This window comes from Schistocerca cancellata, chromosome 5, assembly GCF_023864275.1.
Source record: "Schistocerca cancellata isolate TAMUIC-IGC-003103 chromosome 5, iqSchCanc2.1, whole genome shotgun sequence".
Classification (NCBI taxonomy): Eukaryota; Metazoa; Arthropoda; class Insecta; order Orthoptera; family Acrididae; genus Schistocerca; species Schistocerca cancellata.
Genome location: NC_064630.1, coordinates 392,083,504 through 392,109,502, shown reverse-complemented (window position 1 = coordinate 392,109,502; position 25,999 = coordinate 392,083,504). Strand labels below are relative to the sequence as shown.

The 25,999-nt window shown below is 44.1% G+C and overlaps 1 protein-coding gene across 1 annotated transcript in view; it reads right to left on the bottom strand.

Moving 5' to 3' along the window:
- Nucleotides 1–25,999, bottom strand: part of LOC126187454 (centrosome-associated protein CEP250-like) — a 537,002-nt gene that overhangs the window by 165,463 nt on the left and 345,540 nt on the right. Inside the window, exon 2 of the mRNA XM_049928545.1 lies at nt 6,667–6,699. The gene's annotated coding sequence lies outside the window, so the exon portion shown is untranslated. The remainder of the gene's footprint in view (nt 1–6,666; nt 6,700–25,999) is intronic.

Below are 25,999 nucleotides of genomic sequence, written 5' to 3'. Positions count from 1 at the left end.
GAGCATCCGACGCTTCCTACTAGATCATTTATATATAATGTAAACAGCAAGTGGACTATCACACTTCTCTGTGCTATTCCTGCATTATCTTTACATCTGACGATTTTGTTTCGTTAACAGCGACGTGTTGAGTCCTTTCGGCAAGGAAATCTTGAATCCAATCGCAAGTCTGCTCCGATAATACGTGAGCTCGTATTTTTTTCGCTAAACGGAGTTCGGAACGTTTTTAAATGCCTTACTGAAATCAAGGAACACGGCATCAACCTGAGCGCCGTTGTCCACTGCGCTGTGGATTATGGAGGAACAGAGCGAGCTGAGTTTCGCAGCATCTCTGTTTGCGAAATCCACGTTGGTTTTTATAGAGGAGATATTCATTTTCTGCTGTGAATAGGTGGTTAGCTCTGAGGTCCGCCTGGAAACACACCGATTAAAAGGGTGTACTTCCAGCACGATGGGGCGCCTGCTCACATCAGCGTTGCTGTGAGGAATCATCTGAGAACCACCTTTGGAAATCGATGAGTCGGTCGATGTGGCCCTGTGGCCTGACCATCCAGGTCACCTGACCTCACGTGTCAGGATTTCTTCCTCTGGGAGCATGTGAAGCAGCTGGTGTATGAAACCGTTGTGGAAGCAGAAGAAGACCTCGTCGCTGGAAATGTCGTCGCTGATGGCACCACTACGGATGTGCCAAGAGTCTTCAAACGGACACAAGAACAATGGCCCGGCGATGTACTGCGTGCATACAAGCCAAGGGCCGCGCATTCGAGCAGTTTTTGTAAACGCCTCTGCTGTAATTAGCATGCTAAACTACCTTCTGTGTAAATCGTCTCTAGCGTCAGAAATTGACATCAGGGACCATAAATGCCACAGCTAATATATTTGTCGTGATGTTCTTTACCTCCCGTATTGATTTCAACGAATGGTTTCGGAGCACCCTGCATACTAACACGGAACGAAACAGCGCAGTAAGAGACTGGCCCCTCTTTCATTGGATTTCCAACTCCCACAACTTTTAGATTTTCCATCGTTTCCCTAAGTCACTTACGGTGAATCTGAAAGGATGCCTTTGAAAAGATCAGGGCCGATTTCCTTTCCCATTACTGCGAGGTGCGAGTTTAAGCTCAGTCTTTATCGTCAGCGACGTGATGTCAAATACTAGTATCTTATAGCCTTCCTTACTATCGTCTTCCTAATCTGTCCTCCTCTCACAAGTGAACGAAGGTTGTAGTGTCTGTTTCTGCTCTAGCTAGCTACGAACTTCTTTGACCAGCAATCTGTGAACAGTAGACAAAACGAACGTTTCAGAACAGCTGGATACAGTGGTCGTGATCTCAACGTTTGATGGTTCGCACGATTTACGGAATTCCCGTGAGAATGTGAAAGCGGCAGCAACCGAGGTGCCCGCTTGTCAGTACGTTACCAGTCGAATGAGGGGCACAATGGCAGGTTGTTTCCAGCGTGCGGGACAGATTGCCAAAGCGGAGAAAACACGGCAACAGCCAGGCGCTTGCAGACGCCCCCTTTCGTAACCTCTGTTGGTCGTAGTCTGTTAAAACAGGAAACTGTTTTGACACGAGGTTGACTCTCTCTCTCTCTCTCTCTCTCTCTCTCTCTCTCTCTCTGTGTGTGTGTGTGTGTGTGTGTGTGTGTGTGTGTGTGTGTGTGTGGACCCAGCGGCAGGCCTGCAACAGTCTACAAATTAGAACATAGTGACAACTGTGAACCGCTGGGCGACGGAAAATACCGCTCAGGGCCTAGCCACGAGGCCTACAAGCATTACTGGGCATTTTTCGCCGGTACTTTTACATTAGCTTCATGTTGATGAGGCATTTTACATATGAGATATCCCTTTCAAAAGCAAATTCCGTCTGGTGTCTCCACAGACTTAACTGCAAAGGAGTTACGTTCGGCGAACGTGGAGATCCAAGGAACTTATCTTGCCGTTCCTATACATCAGATTATTAAAAAAATAGTTACTGGAAACGCTACCATGTACATACCAATCCACCTTTGTAGCCGAGATGGCTAACGCACGCCTGTACGGAGGCGCTGGACTCGGAGGTAAGCCGGATCGAATCCTGCTACTGGATGGAATTTTCACTGCCAGTATACGGCCAGCAGTGGCAGGAGAGCTGGTGGCGGAAAGTTCCTAATCACTAAATTCCAAATCTCTCCCAAATGTCACATAAAATGAGGGAATGCGACACTGTTGATGGTGATCTGTTCGGTGGATGGGGATTTTAATCTCAACGTCCCCCTGGTGCGATTCCAGATGAAAAGGCCATGAGTCGTAACGGGTTTCTCTCTTGATCATTATAAAAAATAAATATAACCCTGCACCATATACGCAAGCATTAAAATTATCATTTTTTTTGAGTCATCATTCTTGTAACCGGTTTGATTCGGCTCACCACCAATTCCATTCTTGTGCCAACCTTTTCATTTCAAAGTAACACGCGCAACACATGTCCTCAGTTATTTGCTGGATGTATTCCAATCTGATTCTTCTATAGCTTTTACCCTCCACAGCCCCCACTAGTATCATGGAAGTTATTCCACTTTGCTTTAACAGATGTGGTGTCCCTCCTTTTCGTCTGTGTTTCCCGTATATCGCTTTCCTCGCCGATTCTGCGTAGAGCCTCTTCATTCCTTACCTTGTCAGTTCATCTGATTTTCAACATTCATCTGTAGCACCACATCTCCGCTTCGATTCTCTTCTGTTCTGGTTTTCCCACAGTCCATGTTTCATTACCAAACAATGTTGTGCTCCAAACGCACATTCTTACCAATTTTTACCTCAAATTACGGCATATGTTTGATACTGGTGGAATGCCGTATTTGCCAGTGCTAGTCTGCTTTTTGTGTCCCCCTTGCTTCCTTAATTCCACCTACTTCGTGATTCTCAATTCTGATGTTAAGTCTCTCCCTCTCTCACTTCTGCTGCTTCTCATTACTTTCGTCTTTCTTCAGTTTACTCTCAAACCACATTCTGTACTCATTAGACTGTTCATTCCATTGAACAGATCCTGTAATTCTTCACTTTCATTGAGGATAGCGACGCCATCGGCAAATTTTATCACTGACATCTTTTCACACTGAATTTTAATTCCACCTTCGTTTTATTCCTCCCAATGCTTCTTCGATGTACAGACTGAACAGTATGGTCTGAAAGATTACATCCCTGTCGTTCACCCTTTTTAATCCGACCACTACGTTTATCGGTCCTCCAGTCGTATTCTTCCCTCTTGATTCTCGTACATATCTTATATTACCCGTGTTTCCCTATAGCTCACCCATTTCACACTGTCGAATGCTGTTTCTAGGTCGACAAATCCTATGAATGTGTCTTAATTTTTCTTCAGTCTTGCTTCCAATATCAACCGCAACGTCAGAACTGCTTCTCTGGTGCCATCACCGTTCATGAAGTCAAACTGATCTTCATTTGAGAGATCCTCAATTTTATTTTCATCTGTATATTATTCTTGTCAGCAACTTGGATGAATGCGCTTTTAAGCTGGTTGTCCAATAATTCTCGCAGTTGTCGGCTCTTGCAATCTTTGAAATTGTGTGGATGATGTTTTTTACGAAAGTTTGAGTGATGATATATAGCCAGACTCAGCCAACCAACATGAATATTCGTTTTGTTGTCAATTCCCACAATGATTTTAGAAATTCCGATGGAATGTTATCTATCCCTTCTGCCTTATACGATCTTAAATCTTCCAAAGCTCTTATCTTAAATCTTCCAAAGCTCTTTTAACTTCTGATTCTAATACTGGATCCCATATGTCATCCTTATCGACTACTGTTTCTTCTTCTATCACGTCATCAGACAAGTCCTCCCACTCGTAGAGGCATTCAATGCACTCCTTTCGGCCCTTGCTTTTAATTTCTCCGGAAGCTGTTTTGAATTTTCCGTATGCTGAATCGACCTTTCCGGTAATGGTTTCTTTGTAGATTTGTTCACGTTTTTCATGCAGCTATTTGGCCTTAGCTTCCCAGCACTTTCTATTTATTTCATTCCTAAGTGACTTGTACCTGTATTCCCGAATTTCTCTGAATACTTTTTGTATTTCTTACGTTCGTAAAATATTTCTTCTGTTACTCCTGGCTTCTTCGCAGTTATTTTCCTTGTACCTATATTTTTTCTTTCCAGCCGCGCGGGGTAGCCGTGTGGTGTGGGGCGCCTTGTCACGGTTCGCGCGGCTCCCCCCGTCGGAGGTTAGAGTCCTCCCTCGGGCATGGGGGTGTGTGTGTGTTGTCCTTACCGCAATTTAATTTAAGTTAGATTTAGTACTGTTTAAGCTTAGGGATCGATGACCTCAGCAGTTTGGTCCCATAAGACCTTACTATAAATTTCCAAATTTTATTTCCAACTTCTCTGACTGCCCTTTTTAAATCGAACTGCATATTGAGCTATTCATTATAGCAGTAACTGTAGACTCAGAGAACTTCAAGCGTTTCTCTTCATTCCTTGGCATTCCGTGTCCCACTTCTGTCCTCATTGACTCTTCCAGACCAGGCTCTTAAGTTCAACCTACTCTTGATTATTGCTACACTGTGATGTAGTTCACAGGTCAATTATTACGCTTACCTACATTTTATTAATAAACACGACTCTCGCGTTATAATCCGCAAGGAATGTGAACACAGTTTCCAGCAGACGGTTGAACCCACTCTATGGGGTGGCCCAACCACCTATACTCCATTTACATTTTTGCAATTTATTTTTCTTCTTTTTCCCGGCTTTTATCACGTATCTTCGAGGGACCGGCATGTTAATTTATGGATTTGGCAACCTCATTGACAGAGAAAGGACGGATGCCCCTCCTGTCGTCACCGCTTAGAGTGGCAACAAGTGAAACACGGAGCATTTCAGGACATTTTGTTGCGTGTCATTTTTTCCCTTTGGTGTCGGGAACGAGGAAGTGAATCGGTTTTGGAGCTTCCGCCAGTACGAAACACCACTGTGAAATCGACTGAAGATTACAGCAGCTTCGAAGTTGTTAATGAGCAAAGACTGCGGCAGAGGCGGATTACTTTATAACGAGCAACGGCTGCCGCCAGCACGATCGTACTCACGGAAGTAACAGTATAATGACTCCAATCTCTGGCATCAAAATATCTCAACACCGCAAAGTAGACTTTCTGTTGGGTAAGAGTTCGGCTATAAGACTATTGACATAAGACAGCATAAACGAAAGCGTAATAAACCACAGCAGCGAAATAATGCCAAGGGAAAGATACAAAAAGTGAAGAATAACGACAGAGTGCTGTTGCAGTGTTCGCATTTTCTCTACTTAAAATTATCTTAAGTCTTCTAGCCACGTCACATGGGTGGCAAAGCCTAACGCAGCGTTAGTTAGAACGAATCAGTGGCAGAAGAAGACGAAGCACTTGAAGAGAAATAAAAACTCGAAAACAAAGAAGAGCTCTGGTTGATCGAGATGGATCAACGACACAAATTTGAATTTTTGTCTTTCATCATGGTATACAAGTTGTAAGAACGTCAGGAGAGAATTTAATACGAGATTCTGTTCGCAGAATGACTAAGAAAAATATCCTTCGAAATGGAAATTTACTGACTATATACACGAAATTTGATGTGGTGAGACAAGTACAGTGTTGCTGCAGCAGATGCCGTGACACATAAGTTCGTTAATAAACTGCTCACATACCACTAACCGCGGACCGCCTGCCTTTTCACAAGCGACTCTTTGTTCTGGCAATGCCGTCTCACAGACATTAGCACATGTGTTTCTTATTTGTATTGCGGATCTTGCGTGACCGGTTCTACAAATGGAACAATATTTCGCCGTCGTACGGACACTACACGAGAGAAATCGGTCTCATAATTTATTGGCTAGTCCTCAGTCAACCATCTACATCTGCATCTATACTCTGAAAACCACTGTGAAGTGCATGGCAGGGGGTGTTTAGTATTGTAACAAACTGCATCGTGGTCGTCATCGGCATGCTGTACGCTGTCTCGCAACAGAACGTATCATTTAGAATACTGATAAACTGGGAAACCGCATACGTTGTAAAACATGCCAGCGCATGGCGGGGGGTACTTAGCATTGTCCCACACGTTCCTTCCCGTTCCAACCAAGTGTGGACAGCAGGAAGAATGACTGCTTAAATGCCTCCGTGGGCGCTGTAATTAGACTAATCTTGCGTTTGTGGTCGCTACGGATGCGAGACCCAGAGGTCTGTAGTATATTCTTAGATTTCTCACGTAATACTGATTCTTACAACTTTGCAAGTAGGCTTTCATAAGACAGTTGGCATCTATCGTATAGCTTAATTAAAAGCTAATGGTTCCAATTATTGCACTGAAAGACCTATTATCTTATTTCAGTATGCTTCAAACTACGGACGGATATTCGGTTTAGTGAAGGAAGACGAAAGGAGGACGAGTCTTTTAAGCATCGCTGTAACTTATCAACATATAACTAGGAGAAAATACAGACGAAGAAAAGCATCTGTTTCCGGGTCTGCATACTGGTCTTCTCTAACGTTTTGTTAGTGAATGAAAATCTTAACGAAGTAATAGAAAAGTGCCACATTACCTTTACGTGAATGGTATTGATCTTTGCTTGTAACAGTTATGCTGATAGGTACGTAATTCACGGATAAACAAGAAAACAAAAAAGAAATACTCACCAGTTTTTGTTTGATCTTTCGCTGCATCACCTCCTGAAACAACAGAACAGTAAATATTAAGTATTGGGCCCCTACAGTAGTATAGTGGAAAGACTTTCAAATGTGATTAAGTAAGTGCAGTGTAAGAACTTTGCATCAAGGTCAACATCGATATGGTGTACATTCTCTTATGACAGAACAGGTCATTTAGAGAACTGATGAACCGGAAAGTACCGGGTGGTTATAATTAAAGTATGGTCACGAAACTTAGTAAATACACTGATTCATTAATGTGGAATCGATTTACGCTGAAAAAAAAAGTTGAAATTCTGGCCACCAGGGGCATATTTGGCGCTGTACAGCATCTCGTCGACGTCTGCAATGTTCGTATTGAACAAACTGTCTAAGCGGCAGTTAATAATAAAATCAAAATTATGCCTTCCTCACTTGTTTGCCCTTTTCTGTCCACATCCCGTTCCTAATCCATCACATATGGGAACATTTCTATATGTCTTTCTTGCATTCACAGCGCCAGATTTCCACCTAGTGGCCAAAATTGGAACCAACCTTTTCCAGCGCAAATTGGCCATAATTGGAACGGTTTTTTCCCAGAGTAAATCTGTCCCGCGTTAACGCATTAAGTTATCTACCATCTTTCGCTGCCACAGGGCTGCAATACTGTAATTAAAGTCCTCACTGGACCTTTGTTTTAATTACAACCACCAGGTAGCAGCAATCGCGCGTGTTCTCTGTTACAGTTGCTCTCCTTTTTACGCGGCAAGAGGCTCAAGCGACGAATTTTCGGTTAAATGCAAGGGCACGGCATGTTAAGGGCACGGCATGTTAGTAACTGCTGTAATCAGTTACAGTAACGACAAGACGCTTTTTTTAACGTTTAGACAGTCATAGTACATATATATTTTTTCCACAGTTTCAGTTGCGTGCGTTCTTCATGCTTGTAAAACTTACTTTTAACCCGGGGGCATTTAATACATTAACAGCTGTTAGGGTGACAGGCGCCAGTTTTGAAGGCGAGAGGGGCTGGACAGCTCCTGTAACATCCCAGCAACAGCGATTACACGTTCCATCTCCTCTGTCGCTTCCGCTAGAGAAAGAGGAGGACTATGCAACTCTTAAAGGCAGCTAATAATCGTGTATCGCCTACGATTCTCCAGCTCTTCTAAAGAGACATGTGCTACTCTTTCGCGCAGTACAGTGATGAAGTGATGAAAATGTTCAGATATAAATCAGCGTACATATTTTAGTGTTTCATTGTGTTTTAGTACATATTATTATTTATTTATTATATTATTAGATAACAATTATATTTTTATGATTTAAATTAGTTCCCACGTAAGTGTAAAGTTGGATTTCTGAACCAATATGGACGAAGTTGCGGGCTCCTCCAGAGATACAGACATATCAAATCGTAAATAAGTTTGTGGAAACTCCATTTGGAGGACTAAGCTTCGAGCGGAGAAGCGACGTGATCAAACAGGGACGGCCTACATCAACTCTTCCACATTTAAATTCAGAAGCTAAAAATTATGCCTGACATTTTCAAGTTATAAATGGTATGTGGCTATTAAGAGACACAAAAATTGTACCCTTAGCCATGTGTTTTGTATTTAGACAAAGTGTCTCACCGCCTGTGATCTCAGTGAAACAGTACCTGAAGCATCAAAACTAATCAAATTATTTTTAACCATTCCTGCAACCACTGCTCCGACAGGGAGGTCATTTTCGGAGCTGAAGAGAATAAAAACTAATCCTAAAAACACACAATCGCAAACCAGACTCTCTCACCTTGCTTTGTTGTTCGTTGAGAAATGTTTGCTCACTTCTTTGATGCAACAAGTGCCATCTACGACTCCGTGATTAAAGTTTTCGACAAGGGTGAGTCGACCTCACATATAAACAAAACTTTGAGTACTGGAACTTTTAATATCTTTCTTACTCATGCAGATGCAATAACAATATTCTCCGAGTATCCGGTATCGCTCAGTAGGCCTAATCATTACGAGGCTGGGGGCCTTGTACTTTATAAGCTGGCATAATAAATGAAGATCAGATTCGCACTTAACATGAGAGCTTTATACATCGCAACGGGAAAGTGAATATGGCACCTAACTTAATTCTGTGGTAATGAGCGAATTTGTCTAGCAGTATGTAATGCAAAAAGGGATCACATTCAATCGACAGTAATTAACACACCATTCCTATAATGCATGTTTGAGCAGAAGGTGAAACAAGCAGAGAGAGGTGTTTTAGTTTGGAATTCAGAGCGACGACACAGAGGCAAGGACGCACTACAGGGGGTACCACAGAAACCACTACAAGGGGTGTCCCAGGTGGAAAGTCAACGACTGACCAGGTGACTGAGACGGGGAGAGCGAGTATAACGACCCATCTGAGGGAGGACAGGAAAGAAAGCTTTTAGAAAACTGCGTTTTGGATTTCCAAATGGATACGAAACAAGATCAGTGACGCATTTTCGATCACGTATCCAGTGAGTGGTACACACGTAAGAGAGTCAATGTATGCATTGCGTCTGGATGGGCACAAAACGTCCGATTGGCGGAAAGGTGCTAGGAAGAAGATGGTTAGGTTAGTGGTGTTTAACGTCTCGTCGACAACGAGGTCATTAGAGACGGAGCGCAAGCTCGGGTTAGGGAAGGATGGGGAAGGAAATCGGCCGTGCCCTTTCAAAGGAACCATCCCGGCATTTGCCTGAAACGATTTAGGGAAATCACGGAAAACCTAAATCAGGATGGCCGGAGACGGGATTGAACCGTCGTCCTCCCGAATGCGAGTCCAGTGTGGTAACCACTGCGCCACCTCGCTCGGTTAGGAAGAAGAAAAGAGCCAAAGTTTCGACGCAATTAAATGGTAGGAACCTTGCGATTGGTAGAGAGAGTTTCCACAAAATAAGTGGAACGCTCCTATTGGCCGAAAAAATCCGTGACGTGAAGAATGAAAGAATCCAGGTGCGGAGACAGTTCGGCCTTGAATAAGACAAGACAGAAATTTTCGAGGACTCTGCTCTGAACTGGAGTCAAGTGCAGAACGAAGTGCATAACGCTCTGTACGATGCAGAGGAGTAATTTGTATGAACACTGCGTTCACAGCGGCTGATATCCAGCTAGAAATTAGCTGTAGCATCGTTTAGCGCCAACTGTGGAGAAACAAACCAACCAATTAGTTAACTGTTCTTGTGAGATCTGAGAGGGCATTATAATATGCACGCTGCTCTAACCATGCGCGTGTATATCGCGACATTCTAAGACTAGGGATGAGTACATGTTCTTCGCATAACGAGAAACATAGGTAAAGTTTCTGCTGGAAAATTCAGCAAAGGTGTAATTAGTTTTATAGGAATTTCAGTAGAAGAGAGTGGCCTATCAGACGACAGCTCATCGCAGCTTGAGGTAAATACCGCGTGCAGAGGCGTAAACTTGTTGGTTCACCAGCTTTCGTCCACTGTACACTCGAGCGACCTTGGGTAATCTTTTGCTCAATTTGTCACATAGCTAACCGTCCAACGTCTAACGATGTTAACCGTCCACTGATTGTCATCCTCAAAAAAGAGTACCGAACTGTGAACCGGAATCGGACGATTTTCGTAGTACTGACTAACATAATAACGTAAGTGTAGGAACTATTTTGCAAAGAAACTTCTAGTTAAACTTTAATATTGTCGTGTTTAGGATAATTTAACCTTCTGAGAGTTAATATTTAATATTGTTGTGTTTAGAGTTATTTCACTTTTTGATGTTGACAAGATGCGTTATCCTGACAATTCTTTTCTGTTGTCACAATGAAAACTGTGTACAAGGGTGTATTTTTGTGCCAATACTGCGACATTAAACATATTTCAACTTACACAGTTGTCTTCAATCCTAGAATAAGTAAACCACAAAATATTGCACCTTACAACTTTACTGGACGGTACACGACGTTATTCAGTGCGTTACTAGGGTGTGGTGTGACGAAATAATGGACCATGGTAAACAATGACACCATAACAACAACGATCACAAATGTAACAATGATAACAATAACCACAACAATACAGTTGTGAGACCTGAGTTCTCCCGGAGTATGTAATGTTCAAATACTTACGGGAATTGAGCCGGTTGTCATCGTCGACAACGTCACCCGGATGCATTACCGTAAGTTATTTGAATAACAATGCTGTTACTTGGATAATCGTAAACAATAACATGTTGTTCTTGTTGTTGTTGTTGCTGTGGTCTTCTGTCCAGAGATTGGTTTGATGCAGCTCTACATGCTACTCTATCCTGTGCAAGTTTCATCTCCCAGTACTTACTGCAATCTACATCCTTCTGAATCTGTTTAGTGTATTCATCTCTTGGTCTCCCTCTACGATTTTTACCCTCCACGATGCCCTCCAATACTAAATTGGTGATCCCTTGATGCCTCAGAATATGTCCTACCAACCGACCCTTTCTTCTAGTCAAGTTGTGCCACAAATTTCTCTCCTCCCCAATTCTATTCAATACCTCCTCATTAGTTATGTGATCTACCCATCTAATCTTCAGCATTTTTCTGTAGCACCACATTTCGAAAGCTTCTATTCTCTTTTTGCCTAAACTATTTATCGTCCACGTTTCACTTCCATACATGGCTACACTCCATACAAATACTTCCAGAAATAACTTCCTGACACTTAAATCTATACTCGATGTTAACAAATTTCTCTTCTTCAGAAACGCTTTCATTGCCATTGCCAGTCTACATTTTATATCCTCTCTACTTCGACCATCATCAGTTATTTTGCACCCCAAATAGCTAAACTCCTTTACTACTTTAAGTGTCTCATTTCCTAATCTAATTCCCTCGGCATCACCCGACTTAATTCGACTACATTCCATTATCCTCGTTTTGCTTTTGTTGATGTTTATCTTATATCCTCCTTTCAAGACACTGCCCATTCCGTTCAGCTGCTCTTCCAGGTCCTCTGATAGAATTATAATGTCATCGGCGAACCTCAAAGTTTTAATATCTTCTCCATGAATTTTAATTCCTACTCCGAATTTTTCTTTTGTTTCCTTTACTGCTTGCTCAATATACAGATTGAATAACATCGGGGATAGGCTGTATTAATATCAATAACAAAAACAATAACAAAATACTTTTACTTCAAAAAATTTTTAAACGCTGTTACAACTGCGAATACCTCACCACTTGTTAAGTGGGCAGCGGCTGGGGTTGGCGAGTCGTGTCCCCCGACAACACGGAGACAGCGAGTTCGGAGGTGATACGATAGGACCCGCCGGCGAATTTAAGGAAGAGTATAAGAAGCCAACGATCGCAAAGTCCACTCTCTCGCTGCACGGCCGGCGTATCATGCATCCCCGCCACGGTCTATTTGGCTGCAGGACACCTGCCTCCCTCCCACCACACTCCCCCGGCAGACTGGAAGGTTTGCGTCGCCACGCGGCCGGCTCCGTGCCAGTTGACGGCTGTCCCCAAGTCGCGACACGCCACGCCTTTCTCCCCAAGGTCTGCGGGTTCAAGGCGACAGATTCGCGGCGCGCCAAGAGCGCCTCCTAATTGCGGCTGCGGTAATGGCTCCACTAATCCACCAGCAGCGTCGTGCGCGACTCCGAGCGTGCTAATGGTTAATGGGCCGCGTTACGTGCCACACACCGTCTGTTTCGGCACTTGCTGGGTGCACTCAAGGCGCAACTGTCGGCAGCGTTCCAGCTCTGATACTGCAAACATTTTGGATTTTCGCGATTCCTCCTCTGCTACCTCGAAATCTTCTTTCCCGTCTGTCGTATCGGAGCCTCCGTGGCGTCAGTCGCATTCGCGGACGCGGCGAGAGTCCACTGACTCTTCGACACTGTACGGTACGCGGGGCAAATGACGCAACGTACACCTCGTAGACTTCCTAGGGAACGTTTGTTGCCGGATTCTGATTATTTCTATGCACTGTTGCGCGTATACTACACTGAAACGCCAAAGAACCGGTAATACAGAGATATGTAACAGACAGAATACGCCGCTGCGGACGGCAATGCCTATATAAGACAACAAGTGTCTGACGCAGTTGTTAGATCGGTTACTGCTGCTACAATGGTAGGTTATCAAAATTTCGCTGAGTTTGAACGTGGTGTTATAGTCGGCGCACGAGCGATGGGACACAGCATCTTCGAGGTGGCAATGAAGTGCGGATTTTCCCATACGATCATTTCACGAGTGTACTTATCTTAGAAAATAGATTAAGGAAAGGCAAACCTACATTTCTAGCACTTGTAGACTTAGAGAAAGCTTTTGACAATGTTGACTGGAATACTCTCTTTCAAATTCTGAAGGTGGCAGGGGTAAAATACAGGGAGCGAAAGGCTATTTACAATTTGTACAGAAACCAGATGGCAGTTATAAGAGTCGAGGGACATGAGAGGGAAGCAGTGGTTGGGAAGGGAGTGAGACAGGGTTGTAGCCTCTCCTCGATGCTATTCAATCTGTATATTGAGCAAGCAGTGAAGAAAACAAAAGAAAAATTCCGAGTAGGTATTAAAGTCCATGGAGAAGAAATAAAATCGTTGAGGTTCGCCAATGACAGTAAAGAAGATATAAAATGTAGACTGGCAATGGCAAGGAAAGCGTTTCTGAAGAAGAGAAATTTGTTAACATCGAGTATAGATTTGTCAGGTAGTCGTTTCTGAAACTATTTGTATGGAGTGTAGCCATGTATGGAAGTGAAACATGGACGATAAATAGTTTGGACAAGAAGAGAATAGAAACTTTCGAGATGTGGTGCTACAGAAGAATGCTGAAGATTAGATGGGTAGATCACATAACCAATGAGGAGGTATTGAATACCAGTAAAACATCAAATCTCCGACACCGCTGCGGCCGGAAAAAGATCCTGCAAGAACGGTACAAACAACGACTGAAAAGAATCGTTCAACGTGACAGAAGTGCAACCTTTCCGTAAATTGCTGTAGATCTCAATGCTGGGCCATCGAAAAGCGTCAACGAAACATCAACGATATGTGCTTCCCGAGCCGAAGACCCACTCGTGTACCCTTGATGACTACACGACACAAAGCTTTACGCCTCGCCTGGAGCGGTCAACACCGACATTGGACTGTTGATGACTGGAAACATGTTGCCTGGTCGGACGAGTCTCGTTTCAAATTGTATCGCGCGGATGGACGTGTACAGTTATGTACACAATCTCATGAATCCGTGGACCCTGCATGTCAGCAAGAGACTGCTGAAGCTGTGGAGGCTCTGTAACGGTGTGAGGCGTGTGTAGATGGAGTAGTATGGGACTCCTGGTACGCCTATACAGGGTGTTACAAAAAGGTACGGCCAAACTGTCAGGAAACATTCCTCACACACAAAGAAAGAAAATATGTTACGTGGACATGTGTCCGGAAACGCTTACTTTCCATGTTAGAGCTCATTTTATTACTTCTCTTCAAACCACATTAATCATGGAATGGAAACACGCAGCAACAGAACGTACCAGCGTGACTTCAAACACTTTGTTACAGGAAATGTTCAAAATGTCCTCCGTTAGCGAGGATACATGCATCCACTCTCCGTCGCATGGAATCCCTGATGCGCTGATGCAGCCCTGGAGAATGGCGTATTGTATCACAGCCGTCCACAATACGAGCACGAAGAGTCTCTACATTTGGTACCGGGGTTGCGTAGACAAGAGCTTTCAAATGCCCCCATAAATGAAAGTCAAGAGGGTTGAGGTCAGGAGAGTGTGGAGGCCATGGAATTGGTCCGCCTCTACCAAGGAAACACGCTGTTTATCTTTCTAATATAAATAACAGAAGATTATCATTTTGCCGGGCAACATCCGATCGCAGCAGCCATTCGTGGAGAAGGACCACAATTTAAGCGGTCTTTGTCACGATACCCGTACCGAGAAAACCGTCTGTCATCGCTACCTCACACCATACGTCATCTTGACACTGCTGTCTTCTCAACCGCTCTAAGAAGAACTTATTTACCTGAATATGATGGCTGCAAAGCCAGAAATATTACAGCACTAGACCCCAGGCTGTCGATAAGCCACGTCTCCTAAGTATCTTCTCTTCCAAGAGCGCTAGTCTCACAAAGTATGCAGGAAGGTAAGAGATGAGATACTGACGAATTTAAGCATGTGAGGGCGGGTCCTGCGTCGTGCTTGGACAGTTCAGGCGGTTGAACAATTGCCTGCGAAAGGCAAAGGTTCGAACTTCGAGTCCCAGTCCGGCACACAGTTTTAATCTGCCAGGAAATTTCAAAACAGCGTACACTCTGTCGCAGAGTCCAAATTCATTCGGAAATGACCTGCTCTTTTTTGCAGTTGCTTCGTTGTTCCATCGACCAACGATCCGCTACTGCGAGAATGTGAGCAAGTTCTTCCGCATAGTCTCTGGAATTTCATCATTTGTGAGAGATTTTCATTAAATCATTTCATGTGCCTTTATTCAATGAATCCATGCATTAGGTGTTACGGTAATCCTGCGTCGCGGCTAAAAGGGAGATTGGGAAAACGACATTAGAAAAGACTATTTTGCAATTGTACGATTACAACGAGGTGATCAAGATCCTCTAGTAAACATTTCCTATTTAATCTGTGGAGCAATGCGTCGCGTAAGTTGTCTCGCAAGCAGAGAGCGCGTGGGCTCAGGGTACCGGTTCATGTCGCGGTTGTCTTTGAGATAAGAAGGAACGTTTCACGCAGACACTTTACTCATAGATAGTCGGGCCTGGGGGTCTAGTAGTAAGAGGCGAGCTAGGAAACCGGTAGGTTCAAAATGGTTCAAATGGCTCGGAGTACTACGGGACTTAACATCTGAGGTCATCAGTCCCCTGGACTTGTTGTTGTTGTTGTGGTCTTCAGTCCTGAGACTGGTTTGATGCAGCTCTCCATGCTACCCCATCCTGTGCAAGCTTCTTCATCTCCCAGTACCTACTGCAACCTACATCCTTCCGAATCTGCTTAGTGTATTCATCTCTTGATCTCCCTCTACGATTTGTACCCTCCACGCTGCCCTCCAATACTAAATTGGTGATCCCTTGATGCCTCAGAACATGTCCTACCAACCGATCCCTCCTTCTGGTCAAATTGTGCCACAAACTTCTCTTCTCCCCAATCCTGTTCAATACTTTCTCATAAGTTATGTGATCTACCCATCTAATCTTCAGCATTCTTCTGTAGCACCACATTTCGAAAGCTTCTATTCTCTTCTTGTCCAAACTATTTATCGTCCATGTTTCACTTCCATACATGGCTACACTCCATACAAATACTTTCAGAAACGACTTCCTGACACTTAAATCTATACTCGATGTTAACAAATTTCTCTTCTTCAGAAACGCTTTCCTTGCCATTGCCACTCTACATTTTATATCATCTCTACTTCGACCATCATCAGTTATTTTGCTCCCCAAATAGCAAAACTCCTTTACTACTTTAAGTGTCTCATTTCCTAATCTAATTCTCTCAGCATCATCCGACTTAATTCGACTACATTCCATTATACTCGTTTTGCTTTTGTTGATTTTCATCTTATATCCTCCTTTCAAGACACTGTACATTCCGTTCAGCTGCTCTCCCAGGTCCTTTGCTGTCCCTGCCTGCTTTGCTGTTTCTGACAGAATTACAATGTCATCGGCGAACCTCAAAGTTTTAATATCTTCTCCATGGATTTTAATTCCTTCTCCGAATTTTTCTTTTGTTTCCTTCACTGCTTGCTCAATATACAGATTGAATAGCATCGGGGAGAGGCTACAACCCTGTCTCACTCCCTTCCCAACCACTGCTTCCCTCTGATGTCCCTCGACTCTTACAACTGCCATCTGGTTTCTGTACAAATTGTAAATAGCCTTTCGCTCCCTGTATTTTACCCCTGCCACCTTCAGAATTTGAAAGAGAGTATTCCAGTCAACATTGTCAAAAGCTTTCTCTAAGTCTACATGTGCTAGAAACGTAGGTTTCCCTTTCCTTAATCTTTCTTCTAAGATAAGTCGTAAGATCAGTATTGCCTCACGTGTTCCAGTATTTCTACGGAATCCAAACTGTTCTTCCCCGAGGTCGGCTTCTACTAGTTTTTCCATTCGTCTGTAAAGAATTCGTGTTAGTCCCCTGGACTTAGAGCTACTTAAACCTAACTAACCTAAGGACAGCACACACATCCATGACCGAGGCAGGATTCGAACCTGTGACCGTAGCAACAGCGCAGTTCCGGACTGAAGCGCCTAGAACCGCTCGGCCACAACGGCCGGCAACCGGTAGGTCGCAGGATCGATTCTCCGATCGGACGGCGGCATTTACAGTCAGCCTTTAGCGTAGATTTCACTGCTCAGTAACATGGAGATGCCAGGAACGACACGTAGCTCAGATTCCTCGTAAGACTGCACGTTCCCTTTTCTCGGTAGGATTGCGGGGAAAGTTAAGGACACACAAGTCGCCGTAGTGACGTCAAATTGAAAGACGTGCACCAGGCCATTGAATCATATGGAATTAATTTCAAATAGCTCGTTTACTCATTGTTCTTTTTTGTGATCAGATTTTTCGATATTAATATGAAATTTATAACATTCATTAATATGTTAAGTAAGCCGGCCGGAGTGTCCGTGCGGTTCTAGGCGCTACAGTCTGGAACCGCGTGACCGCTACGGTCGCAGGTTCGAATCCTGCCTCGGGCATGGATGTGTGTGATGTCCTTACGTTAGTTTGGTTTAAGTAGTTCTAAGTTCTAGGGGACTGATGACCACAGCAGTTAAGTCCCATAGTGCTCAGAACCATTTGAACCATTTTATGTTAAGTAAACAGTTTTGAATCCCCTACTGAGGCTGCTGGCTTACCGGAGCTCAGACGCTAAAATGGAAAATATTCCAGAAATTGCAAGCGTGGCAAGATGTGTTTTGTCACAGTACTGAAGTGTATAATGTTGTGTTACGTGTTATGTTCACCAGAGTAGATATTGTCTGCGTGGCAGCGGCCCTTTGCGCTCGACGCGGGTTGTTCTCTCTGCAGCCCGTCACTTTTTCGGAACCTATTAGCTGTTTTAATGTATGAATTTTGATTTGTTCTTTTTTCTGGTTGTCCAAGAAGCAAGACGTATGCGGAATTACGGCACTGAGATAGCCATTTTAACTGTTCAGAATATTGTAGCGATATTTGTGGATCGAGAAAGGTACTGATAAACGTCCTCACATCAAAGATTTAAACCTCCACCTACATCTTCGAGCACTTGTTCTCTTACTGGACTGTTTGTGTGGTATGGTGGATGGTGGCAGTTTATGGTTCGGTATGACAGAGCCTGCAGTACGGTGATGAGATTATTTCAATCATTACTATTTACTATTTCACAATTTGTCGACGCCAACCATCAACTGTGTAACGCAGCACTCGTTGAACTACGTGCCGCTTCATAATAACCACTCAAGACAGAAAAAAGGTGCTAAATGCACAGTATTAAAACAGGTTCATTAAAATCTAAATATCAAATAATTAATTAATAGCATACTTTATATATATTAAAATAATGCTGTATATTTTCCTTTGTTTGTTTAAATATGTTGAAATGTATTAAATAATAATTTTAAAAAATAATCGTAAAGAAAAACTGGTAAAGCGAGTGCCTGGCAACCGAAAGGTCTCGATATCGAATCCCGGTCGGTTTACCGAATTTACTCGCCCTATAATTTAGTCTATCAATGATGTGTCGATTCACCAGGAACGACACGTGGTTCGGATTCCACTTTAAACTGTAGGCCGCTTTGTCTGGTAAGATTAATGGGGTAGGTTAGGGACACACAAGTCGCTCAGATGGTGTCCAATTTAAAGACTTGCACAAGGCTGTAGAACAACACTGAATTATTGTTATTATTACTCCAGAAATCAACCTGACCGTACGGTGCGTCATGGAGGATACTTAGTACACCATAACAACAAATATTATCCATCGATTGGCAGATGGTAAAAGTAAAGTAGAACTGTTGTGTAAAAAAGCGAAACCTCGTTCCCAGTAGTGTGGATTGGAAACGAGCACCCACTACCCTTCTTCCGCCCTGACCCTGCCTAAAGTATCGAATTCATCTCCTACTACAAGTGTGATTTGAACTTGTCTTCACATTCATAATGGAGTAGATCAGGAATGATGACACATTAAGAATGGAAGCGTGTGGCACAATTCTGCTTAAGCAACTAAAGTCTCAATTAAATACATATATTTTGTGAAAGACCGAGAAATATACTCATAATATCACTCAAACGACTGAACGGGGTAGAAAGGCACTGAAAATATGAAGCAAAAGTGTCTGGAGACGACGTTCGGTCAATGACGAAAAATCACACACGTAAGTAACTAAGGACATGTACAAAATGAAGAAAGAAAGCACGTAACTGATTGCAAGCGAGAGAGATACAGTCTAATGATGATACGTGGGAACGGAACGTGGCAAATGACCAGAGCTGCGGCAGGGAGGCGTCGGTGATAGTAATTACAAGTTGCCATCGTAATTCCAGATAATCTGATTGTCGCAACTAGCGAGCAACATGATCGTTACTAGTTCCTCTGACTAGCTTTATCGACCTTTTGGTAGCTGTAACTCTCAGTTAAACTGCCTCAACATGGCCGCGGAAACACATCTTGATGGTAGGAGAACTAGGGTCCCAGTGAGGCAGAGCTCTTTCGTGGGGGTTGTTTAAAACCTCGGGCTTCGAAGGAATCGGCCAACTGCACCGGGGGTTATTACGTCTCACAGCCCATACTTGTAAGGATCTAACATCTATGGCCAAGCATACGCAAACATAACGGTACAGGTGAGCCCCTGTTAATCAGACGCCATTACTGGATACCCAGCTGGAATACACTGCCGAATAACTGGCACCGCGCAGGGAAGCCGTACCGTACATTGCATGCAGACAAGCTCCACACATCCCCCACACAGTGAGATGATCTATGGCCGATCTCCCACTACTGTGTAACGATGTTGATTGTTCCAAGAATGTAGCGGCTGCAGCAACAGAGATACATCGCCATCGCTTGCCACGGTAATGATGCATGATACCCATACTAACAAATCCAACCTTGCATGAACTATCGCAGCTAGTAAGCCACTACTGCTCTTACTACCCATCCCTCTGTCGCAGAGGTTTTTTTTCCCACGGCACGAGCCATGGCACTTTTTTCCCTCTGCTCTTCAAATCGCTACCCTCACTCGCGTTTCGTCCACTATCTATCACCTGATGGACCGTGTTAATGCGTAGTCTTACCCAGACGCACGGATAACATTACAGCCCAGCATCCTGTGATCCACTTACTAGATAACTAACATGTTTACGGAGGTGACAGTAGAACTTTTGGTTTGGCCACCACGTTGGTGCGGGCGTGGAGGGGCCCCATCTCTACATCTCACAGCCTGTCTGACTACACTTATCTGCCAAGTTTTTGGCGGGCTGCTTACTTACTTTAGATTGCTGAACACTGACCTCCTCTGATAGCCAGAACCATATCTCCGGTCACTCTCTGGTGTGTTCATGCGCGGGCGACCGGTCAGACATAGCACAAAAAGATCCCTTATAACGGAAAACGCTGTGATATCGAAAATTACTAACGTCTGAATTATATGCAACTGTGACTAGCAAAAATTATGGACAATAGCTTCACACGGAGGCACTGTTACTGTCTATTTGTATCTCTCGTCAGCGCCCGCAAGACACATGAAAGCAAGATCAAATTATAGTTAGTAATAATATCACAGCTAGCCTCAGAGGCTTGTTTAATTAATCTTAGTCTAGAGTCTGCCACTGCTTCACAGTCAGTACACCTGTATAAGGCCCAGTTCTTTATGTTGCCGACACGATCATTACGCGAGGCGTGTGTTGCAGGAAGTAATGGGTTTCTTGACATGTACGAGGTGCATTCAAGTTCTAAGGCCTCCGATTTTTTTTCTAATTAACTACTCACCCGAAATCGATGAAACTGACGTTACTTCTCGACGTAATCGCCCTGCAGACGTACACATTTTTCACAACGCTGTGCGCCATGATTCCATGGCAGCGGCGAAGGCTTCTTTAGGAGTGTGTTTTGACCACTGGAAAATCGCTGAGGCAATAGCAGCATGGCTGGTGAATGTGCGGCCACGGAGAGTGTCTTTCATTGTTGGAAAAAGCCAAAAGTCACTATGAGCCAGGTCAGGTGAGTAGGGAACATGAGGAATCACTTCAAAGTTGTTATTATGAAGAAAATGTTGTGTAACGTTAGCTCGATGTGCGGGTGCGTTGTCTTGGTGAAACAGCACACGCGCAGCCCTTCCCGGACGTTTTTGTTGCAATGCAAAAAGGAATTTGTTCTTCAAAACATTTTCGTAGGATGCATCTGTTACCGTAGTGCCCTTTGGAACGCAATGGGTAAGGATTACGCCCTCGCTGTCCCAGAACATGGACAACATCATTTTTTCAGCACTGGCAGTTACCCGAAATTTTTTTGGTGGCGGTGAATCTGTGTGCTTCCATTGAGCTGACTGGCGCTTTGTTTCTGGATTGAAAAATGGCATCCACGTATCATCCATTGTCACAATCGACGAAAAGAATGTCCCATTCATGCTGTCATTGCGCGTCAACATGCTTGGCAACATGCCACACGGGCAGCCATGTGGTTGTCCGTCAGCATTCGTGGCACCCACCTGGATGACACTTTTCGCATTTTCAGGTCGTCATGCTGGATTGTGTGCACAGAACCCACAGAAGTGCCAACTCTGGAGGCGATCTGTTCAACAGTCATTCGGCGATCCCCCAAAACAATTGTCTCCACTTTCTCGATCATGTCGTCAGACCGGCTTGTGCGAGCCCGAGGTTGTTTCGGTTTGTTGTCACACGATGTTCTGCCTTCATTAAACTGTCGCACCCACGAACGCACTTTCGACACATCCATAACTCCATCACCACATGTCTCCTTCAACTGTTGATGAATTTCAATTGGTTTCACACTACGCAAATTCAGAAAACGAATGATTGCACGCTTTTCCAGTAAGGAAAACGTCGCCATTTTAAGTATTTAAAACAGTTCTCATTCTCGCCGCTGGCGGTAAAATTCCATCTGCCGTACGGTGCTGCCATCTCTGGGACATATTGACAATGAACGCGGCCTAATTTTAAAACAATGCGCATGTTTTTATCTCTTTCCAGTCCGGAGAAAAAAAAAAATCGGAGGCCTTAGAACTTGAATGCACCTCGTAGTAGGACGTGAGTTATGGGAATGTAACGAGTAGTGCTCTCCACAACGCACAAAGCCTTTGAGCGACGTTAGTTACGTCTTGCGGTCCAAGTTCCGTCATACTTGACGACTGAACAAAGCATTCGGTTTAAAACTCTTCGCGTGACATGAGTTCCCTTCCGGAATGCGGCTGCGCTGCAGATGGAGGTTGCAGTTCACGAAGAGGCTGTTCCACTGGAAAGCCGGTGTTACACAGTCGAACGGCTCTAAGATATGGGGGCGCGCTTAGCGGAGTCACTCTCCGCTTTATGGCCTCGAAAATAGGAGAGTACGCGCGAGAACACTTCCTGTCCGAGCCTGCGAGCGAGTATTAAAAGCTGCACTTCGGCTGTCGTATCTCCTGGCACCGAGCACCAGTCCTTTGTCAAGAGACCGCATTCTGGGTCACGTCGATGAACAATAAAGGGAGCAGTCCTCCTGGCGCGTCGGCTCTTTTTTTTCGTTATGAAGACGATTCTATTTCAGATCTAGCGCTGGAGCAGTTCATCGACCAAAAGAATGAGACGATCCGTGATCACCGAGTGAGGACACAGTGTCTGAGGCACTGGTCTCGCATTCAGAAAGACGGCAATTGACTCCCCATGCGCAAACGGTGCTCGCGTTCGATCGAGCTCGATAAATCTGATACGTCGCATAGCTCAATATGGTATAGAGCATGCTCCAATAGTCACGTGACGATTCACTGCACAATTGCAGGCTGCGCGAAAACTACGAACTAACCACAAAGAGCTATAGCTATGCTTAAAATTTCGCAAAACGCGGGAGAAAATAGCTTTACTTTGAACACATTTGCAGCAATAGTTCTCATGAAGTGTTTGTGGATACAAACATTTACGATGACTTTTAAGAAAACACTCAAAGGCGAAAATGTTGTCGTTCTAAAAGTATTACTTGACTCAGAACACAGCACATTATTTTTATTTAGCGCATTTTACGGACTATTGGCGCACTTTTTTCTTCGAAAAATTGCCCCCAATACTGAAGTGCGTCTTATACTCTAAATTAATATAAAAGGTCCAGTGTTTGATTTAGATTCAGCTGGCATCAGCAGTGCACCGATGTGGCGAACATGAGTTGCTTAGATTGACAAGCTTGCTAACACTGTCTTCATCCCGTCTCTCCATAACAAACCCAGAGCACTGTCTAGCCTATGATGCGTCATTGCAGTCTACAGTGCCAGTGAACTTGAATTGCAAGTGATTTGTGCTATCGGTAGCGGTACAATACTATTGTTAGTAGCTATGGGAGAGGAATGGAACAAATGGGTGATGGACGAAACCCAATATGAATTCACACCGAAGGGAGCTTTAAAAAGACCTGCAATCAAACGAGTGCGTCAGTGGATAACCGTGGCCATAGACGGTCTTATATATGAAGAGGACAAGGACGACGACGACGACGAAGAAGAAGAAGAAGAAGAAGAAGAAAGTTCAGATGATGATTTTTAGGAATTTTAAGGATCACTTCGGTTATTTTTTAAATAAATGTTGCTTTAAAGTTAAGGCACGTCTCATAGTCCGTAGCAGCTTATAGTCAACAAAATACAGTGATTATTAGACACTATAACGATTTATCAAGCATCCTGCAAATTTTCAGTCCGTGCTCACGCATTAGAATGACTGGTAAAAAGCTGTCAGCTTTTAATGAGCTTGAAAACATATGGTAACAATAGGACGAAACCAGGAAGAAAATTAATCTACAACTAGATACGTAATACACAAAATAAATCATATTAAACGGATTGTAACTGCGATCAAGAGAGCAAATTACTGCGGCAACACTCATCGTGGAAATGTAAATGACGGACTTATGGCATTGTCGGCTGGGGTATCTCACCGAGTGCGTTCAGCCGCCATTGAGAAAGGGTGCTTTTCTCCCGCGCACACTAGTCGCTTTACTTGCGAGAATTGTGTCGTATGCGTATTTATACTGTAGGTTTGTAACAATATTATAAAAAGGAAAGTTGCTACTCACCATATAGTGGAGATGCTGAATCGCAGATAGGCTCAACTGTCACAAATAAAGCTTTCAGCCATCAAGGCCCTCGTCAACAATAGACGACACACACACACACACACACACACACACACACACACACACACACACATAAGCGACTCACACACACGACTGCAGTCTCAGGCAACTGAAACCACAGTTGTCTGAGACTGCAGTCGTGTGTATAAGTTGCGTTTTTATGTGTGTGTGTGTGTGTGTGTGCGTGTGTGTGTGTGTGCGTGCGTGTGTGTGTGTCGTCTATTGTTGATGACAAATTTCGAAAATTTTCTGCTTTAATTTTTTTTATTACTGACCGATGAAAATTTCAGACAAAGATAAGGCACGATCCACCTTGTTGAAGGACCCTCACATACTGGTTTAATCAGTCCCTTTTTCATTCATAATGGTGGAAGCAATATTTTTTGTCTACAGTCGGCGAATGTTAGATGCTTTTAGCCCCAGGCTCAAAATGTCTGAGATTTGGTCAAACATTCACATTCCATAGCTTTTTCTTTGTCTAGCTACCTCACTCACATAAAGAGCGCGGCCTTTTCGTGCACCCAGCTTGATTTCCTAATAAGATTACTGTAACTAAAAATTAATTTCGTTCCAGTAAAAAGAAAACTGCATGTGAGAGGAGAAAACTAAGAACAGTTTTGGAATCAGCATAAAAACTTATTTAAGAATACGCATTTATTTTTTGTTATCTGATATCATGAGGAGTAATGTAATTGAGGTAGCACACCGAATAAATCATAACACAGCCCATGCGAGATCCCAGCCAACAATATCAAATGACATTTACAATTCCACGACGGGTCTTGCCACAGTAATTTATTTTCTCAATCGCAATTATAAAAAAAAAGTAATGCTCAAATGTGTGTGAAATCTAATGGGACTCAACTGCTAAGGTCATCAGTCCCTAAGCTTACACACTACTTAACCTAAATCATCCTAAGGACAAACACACACACCCATGCCCGAGGGAGGACTCGAACCTCGGCCGGGACCAGCCGCACAGTCCATGACTGCATCGGCTGAGACCGCTCGTCTAATCCCGCGCGGCAATCGCAATTACAGTCAATTTAACCGGAGACTAAATATTCAGAAAATATCCCTGACAACCTCCGAAATTTTAGTGGTGTGGTTGAGTTTGACTCAGCACACTAGTGCAGACATGACGCTGTGCGGTACAGTAGAGCACCCGGCAGCAGAGACGACGGCCATACATACCTCAACTGAAGACAGTACCTGGCAACAGGGCACGGACACGGGAGGGGCCCGCTGCAGATCTAATTCCGTCGCAGGGCGGGGGCGTCTGTTTATGAGGCACAATGAGCTGAACAATGGGTCGCCCAGGCGCGTCGCCAGTCTCTGCTCCGCGACACCGCCACCGTGGTCTGAACGTTACAGCAGCGCGCAAACCTGACACCGCGAAAGCACCGCCTCCCACTATACGGACTGGCCACCTGTGGGCACAGCGATAATATCGCACTGTTTCTCCGCCGCGGTTATACGGTGTTTCATCTAGTGTATATACACTGAAGAGCCAAAGAAACTGATACACCATGTAACATCGTGTAGGGCCCCTACGAGCACGCAAAAGTACCGTAACACAGCGTGGTAGGCACACGGACTAATGTCTGAAGTAGTGATGGAGGGAAGAGACACTATGAATCAGTAAGAGTATGAGGGGATGGAAATCTCACCTGAACAGCACGTTGCAAGGCATCCCAGATGTGCTCAGTAATGTTCATGTCTGGGGATTTTGGTGGCTAGCGGAAGTGTTTAAAGTCAGAAGAGTGTTCATGAAACCAATTTGTAGCAAATGGTTCAAATGGCTCTGAGCACTATGCGACTTAACTTCTGAGGTCATCAGTCGCCTAGAACTTAGAACTAATTAAACCTAACTAACCTAAGGACATCACACACATCCATGCCCGAGGCAGGATTCGAACCTGCGACCGTAGCGGTCGCTCGGCTCCAGAATGTAGCGCCCAGAACCGCACGGACACTCCGGCCGGCCAATTTGTAGCAATTCTGCACGTGTGGGGTTTCCGATTATTCTGCTGGAATTGCCCGAGTTCGTCGGA